General features: G+C 40.0%; 1 protein-coding gene across 1 annotated transcript in view; it reads left to right on the top strand.

Annotated features, from left to right (window-relative positions):
* Nucleotides 1-652: 652 nt before the first annotated feature.
* LOC104963688 (excitatory amino acid transporter 2-like) overlaps nucleotides 653-5,947 on the top strand; it is a 30,250-nt gene continuing 24,955 nt past the window's right edge. The window contains exon 1 of the mRNA XM_010792308.1: nucleotides 653-868. The gene's annotated coding sequence lies outside the window, so the exon portion shown is untranslated. The remainder of the gene's footprint in view (nucleotides 869-5,947) is intronic.

Genomic DNA, 5,947 nt, shown 5'->3' with positions numbered 1-5,947 from the left:
ACGATAATTACTTTATCTGTTTTAAGTACCAAAGTTGATAGAAACTCAGAGAATTCTGATAAGAATTCTGAATAAGGACCTGTTGCACGGTACACTGTAACAAATAAGATTGGCTGCAAAGTTTTCCAGGTCGGATGCGTAAGACTGAAAATGAGGCTTTCAAAGGAGAAAAAAAAAAAAAAACTAAGACGGTTTTCAGTCAAATTGCAATCCCATAGACATGCATGCAGTAGCCTACATATACAGTGGCAGATTATAGAGGCACTACAGGATACATGAAATTAAAGCACTGGCTTTAATAGGTTTTAACCCATAATCTAGCCAGCATCTCTATAAACAAAGTGAAGGTCATAAAAAACATCAAATCCAAAAGGGCAAGAGAGGCTATGAGAGTCTGCAGCACACCCTCTGAATTGTAATGCCTGATTTAATTACCCTCTGGTGTGCCAAGATTCTCGTAAAATTTGCAAATGTTCTTTATGAACAGGTTTTGCAACTTTGATGGTGTTGTCTATGTGTGAGAGAGTGACAAACACAGAGAAAAGAGAGATGTGAATGTCATCGTCTACATCTTCAACCAACGGGAGTTGGCATTCCCATGCCGAAAAGAGGGGGGGGGGGGGTTGACGGGCGGAAGGGAAGTAAAGCCCTGAAGTGTGAGGTGAGGCAGAGCTCATTCAGTGGGATCGTTGAGCTGCGAAGCTCCTCGGATTTAACGAACAGAAAACCCTTCGTTTGGTGTGAGAAGCGCTCCTGTCCTGGACCGCTGTGACTCTGTGATCGCTGGTTGACCACCTTTGAGGGGATACGACAAGACCCTGCAAGGGGACAAGACCAACAACTTTTTCCATCGTGGTTTTCAACAAAGGTAGGATGCTGATTTTTGTTTTAATTTTAGCTTGCAAATATAATCAATACACGCGCAACAGTGGAGGAGATGAATTATGCTATCTTCAAGCTTCATTGGTTGTTTATCATCAAAAAAAGGTAACACAGGTAATTTAAAAATAATTGCACATCGAGAAATGATTGCAGGTGCACTGTTAGTGCGTATAGGCTACTTGCGGGCAAACCACTAAGAATAATAGAAAAACAGATCTTTGCAGATCTCCCTTAAATTACCATTGCGTGTTTTTATAGTCATTTTCATATTCAGTCGCTATACATTAAATCCAAGAAGTGACACCTACATTGAACATTTCGGAGCACTGATCGTCAACGATAAACTTAACCTGCACACTAAACATCGCAATGAATAAAATAGTTTATTTTACTCACATCTTTCTAGGAGATTCACACATAATCGTTTCAGACGTTCATGCATGAAATACAAGTACAACTGAGTTACTGTAGATATGATCTGAGTAAACCTTTATTCCCATAGTAACTCTTACATGGAATGAAATAATTTAAAACGTCACATCTCTTTGATTTTCTTAATTGTCTTGCTGTTGTGCGTTTGCTCAAAGCAGCCTTTTTTGCACGACAGGCTGAACTTGCCTTGTTGCAGCTAAACGACCAAAGTGTTCCTGTTGGATGTTTTGAAGAAAAAGGGACATTTATTTTAACTGAATGATCTTTCAGCGGTTAACTTCCACTTTCTCCAAGGAAACCGTTAAGACTAATTTAACAATAGACCTGTGACATTTCTTGGCAACCTGATGAGTGCAATACATCTTGGCTAGACACCAGGTTCGAACTACCATTGTACAAATAGGGATTTGATGATAGATCAATTATAAAAGTTATAGCCTAAGTCCACGGAGTGTCTTTGCAGTTAATTGGCTGGTGCATTTGTATAGGCTTGCGCTTACAGAATAATAAACAATGTAGATGTATTAGCTTACTTTGTAAACTTGCTTCATCTGATGAACAAATCCTCCTTGTTAATGCAGTGTTTTATTGTAGTTAATGGTACCTCAAACATATTTGATTTGCCCAATGCTGATGCAGTCGTTCAGTTGTCCATGGTAATCCCTGACTTCACTACCTTGTGTTTTTTTTTTCTCTTTGAAAGATGGAATCAAATCAGGTTTTTTTGTGTTTGTGTAGAAGTGGGAAACGCTCATGGGAGGGAAAAATTGAATGCTTATTACCTACTATCACCACCCACCTCTTGAGCCAATCGTTGCAGCCCTTCCCCTCTTTCATATTAAACCGCGAGCACTCACTCACTCTCACACGCACACTCACACGCAAGCACACGCACACGCACACGCACACACACACACACACACACACACACACACACACACACACACACACACACACACGCGCGCGCGCGGAGAGACGCGCAAGTTTCCAGTAGCACCATCAATGTCGCCATGGAAACCCAGCTCTCTCGCACCCTCAGTTGATCGCCTAAACATTACTCTTCGCATGTCACTTAAAAAACGTGTACAGAGTGTCTTTGTGGATTAGCCTGTCAACTGCAGGTTGATACATTAAACCTGGGGAGGGGACCCCACCCCTCTCTCTGACTCCATGTGATGTTTTGGTACATGTTAGATTTTTAATGGGTATGTTATCTCCCACTGGTGGTCCGTCCTGCAGTACCGTGTGCATTGCGTGGCTTGACTGGAATCAGAAGAGGCATTGGCCTTTAGTGTAATTGCTGGGAGAATCTGTAGAGGAAAGTGTCCATGCATCTAATGGGTTTTGTCCTTTTCCCAGAGGCTGCTCTCTAAACTACTGTATCCTACTGTGGCATTTGCTGCCTGAAGGAGCACCACAGACATTAAACGGAAGCCCACACAAGCTGGAAGGCAGGAAGAGTAATTTAATATATAAATGCATGTCCTCAATCTGTAGGGGGTGGATTTCTTATTTTATAAGCAAGGGTATGTTTATAATCATTACAAGCTGCAAATGCAGCCACAACAACGAATTTACATTAATGTGAATTCACATCCACATCAATGTCTGATAGGGCACATTATGCACATATTTAGCATTTGTTTACAAAGGAGAACATCATTAGTGTAAGGGAATTTATACATGGATTTTGATCTGGAAGAGCACCATTAATCATTTTTTTCCTGCATGTGCTGGAAAATAAAAGATTAAAATTAACACATGTCCTTCATTTTCAATCTTTCTATTACTTTTTGAATTGTTTTTATTATTCCCTTTGAATAGACTGCATTAATTGAAATGAATATCTGTCATTAAGAAAACACCTCTTCCAACTGGCCACTGGTGGACAGAAATACATTGTTTGATGTCAATATTTATCTTTATAGTTGCAGTGACATTATTTTGATAACAAATGTTATCTCTGTAAATTAAAGATTGTAAATCCAACCTGCAATCATGAAATTTGTAATCTTTTTTAGCATAAATGCATCCAAGTAATCATTCACGCATACACGCACAAGGAAAACATTCAGAGGCACTCCCACACCCAGACGTGCTCAGCTCCCACTGGCAGTGAAACTAGTCAAAATCATATTTCTCAGAATCTGTTATGTTAGCCATCTGTGAAGATGTTCCTTTAATAGGGTAGACATCGCCCGATGTAGGTTAGTCAGGGCAGAGTGAGTTCAGAGATGAATGAATGCATGAACATGTGTGTTTGTTAGTTGTGTCTAATAAAGGCTGTTCTGCCGTGAGGTACACACACAAACACACAGGTAGGGGGAGGGTAGTTGTGGACATTTTTGAGCCAGGGTTAAATAACACCGAAAGGAAATGGAAGTAGCTGCACACCATGTCAAGATCAATATGCTAACTAAGAGCTTCTTCATTGACAGGGCTTACTGTAGAAATTAAATTGTACCAATCAATCTCAACAGTTATATGTTTGAGTATTAATAAAAGGAGAATCCACTGGATGAATTTGTCTGTAATAAAGTCGCATATGATGGGAATGGTAGACCAGCTGGCCAATGAGCCACCACCAGTGATGTATTGATACATATATAATTGCATTAACACTGCAGAGTAAGCTGAACAAATAATTAAATTCCATAGGATATTTACATGTAGCGGGTAGAATGTGACAATGTGCACTTGTTTTTGCAGTGAGAATTAGCTATATTTTACTTATTTGAAGTGAGAAGGCAGCAGCTAATGCTGGCCTATTCTCTTTGCTGCCTTCACATGTTATACTGCTCCATAATAGTTATTCAGTTCAGTTTAGCACCTGGGAAAAACAATGAAACCCAACAATTATGTGAGAAGGCTTCTGTTTCTGCCAGATAAACTAAGATTGTAAATTGCCAGGAGTGCTAAATAGAGTGGGAGTGACAGAAAGAGAAAACGATTGGGAGGAGGAAAGACAGTATAGAGCTATTTCCTTAGATGAAAAGAGATAAATGGCCAAAGGATGCAGTAACCGAGCTGAGAGGTAAGTGGGGTTGATCTCCATCCAGACATGTGTTCAGCCCTGCCCATGCATGAGGGCCACGCAATCAGCCTGAAGATGGAGCATGTGTTACCTGTCTGTGGCTGGCCTAGGCAAACTCGCTTCTCAGTGGAGAGAGTGAGAAAACCAAGGTTTGGACAAGCTGGATGCAAGAAACAAAGAGAGGAAAATACAGTAAACCTGGGAAGAGAGAGAAAAGAGTGGAAACAGGTGAAATGAATACCAGAATTCAGACGTCCACAGAGATGTGTATTTTTTGTGTGTGTGGTTGGGTATGGGTCTTCATTCATAGAGCTTCTCTTTGCTATTGCTGGCATTCTGTTGCATCTAGTGCTTGAGTAATCCTCCTGGGAACACACTGAAGCTGCCAAAGTACCATCCAGCTCCTCTTTTCTCTCTCAACCACCCTCATGCTCATCCATCTCCATCTTTCTTTTTCTCAATACTCCTTTTCTCTTCCCTTATTTCTGTTCCTTTCATTTCATTCCTTCCTAATTGCCTTAATATCATTACATTTCATTTGTCTCTGCACTTGATTCTCCTCGTTTTTCTTTGCCTGCTTTTTGCTTTTCAGGTCTTGAATTGTGATTTATCTCCACTTCACCACTTAACTCCTGATGTGAATCTTCCTTAAATGTGGGATTCTTGCTCTTTTTCTTTTTAAGTCTCGCCTATAGAATCAGTGTTTCGGTTGTCAGAGAGCAGGACAGAGTGAGGCATTTCCCATGGGTTGACCAAACAAAGAGCCTGGCTCCCTTCACTTCCGTATGACTGCACATGAACAGAAACAGAAGCATTCACTAGTGAATCTGCTGCTGGACGGCAAAACGATAGATCTCCAATGGCCATGGTCGAGACATTTCTTCAGTTTTGCAGCAATCATTAAAATGTCATATAAACTGTGCTGATGTGTAAATGACGTTCTCAAGTGAGCTCATTGTGCAGGACTGAAAAGCAACATTCAAAAAAGCATATAATAAAAACAGTCATATAAATAAAATAAACCACATTCAAATGTAAAGACTACAATATATGGAAACCGTTTTCTAATGTATTATAACATCTTTCTGTTTGCTTTATATTTAATGTAATATTCATTACATTATTCTTGCATTTAATTTAACCATTTAATGTTACTTCAACTTTTCTTTTTGCTTTTTAAGGAGTGTAGCCAGTACACACTACACAGACCATGTGGGATTTTTTTCTTAGCTCACATCTGGCAGTAAAAGTTCATGGCCAGGGTAGCCTACACATGTACTAATGACCTACTAAGTGTACACGTTGTAAACATTTCCATCATAACATTGATAAGATAACACAACCTGATACACAGAGTCAAGAAACAGAAGGTTCCTCTCACATGTAGATCAACCTCTGCTGGTTATTAGCTACTGGTCCGGCTCCAGTTGAAATGATTCAATCTGTAGTTTTAATTCCTAATTTTCAAACGAACTCAACAGAGTTAAAATCACATTAACATTTACATACTGGATGGGGGAGGGGTAGAGGGGATTGAGTCAGAGTGTACTGTGGTACAGTGAAGGCCTCATCGGATCCACCTCTTCACCACTGCCACTG

The sequence above is a fragment of the Notothenia coriiceps genome, unplaced genomic scaffold (genome assembly GCF_000735185.1).
Source record: "Notothenia coriiceps isolate Sejong01 unplaced genomic scaffold, NC01 NC01_scaffold00036399, whole genome shotgun sequence".
In the NCBI taxonomy this organism is placed as follows: Eukaryota; Metazoa; Chordata; class Actinopteri; order Perciformes; family Nototheniidae; genus Notothenia; species Notothenia coriiceps.
This window is presented reverse-complemented; position numbering and strand designations above follow the sequence as displayed.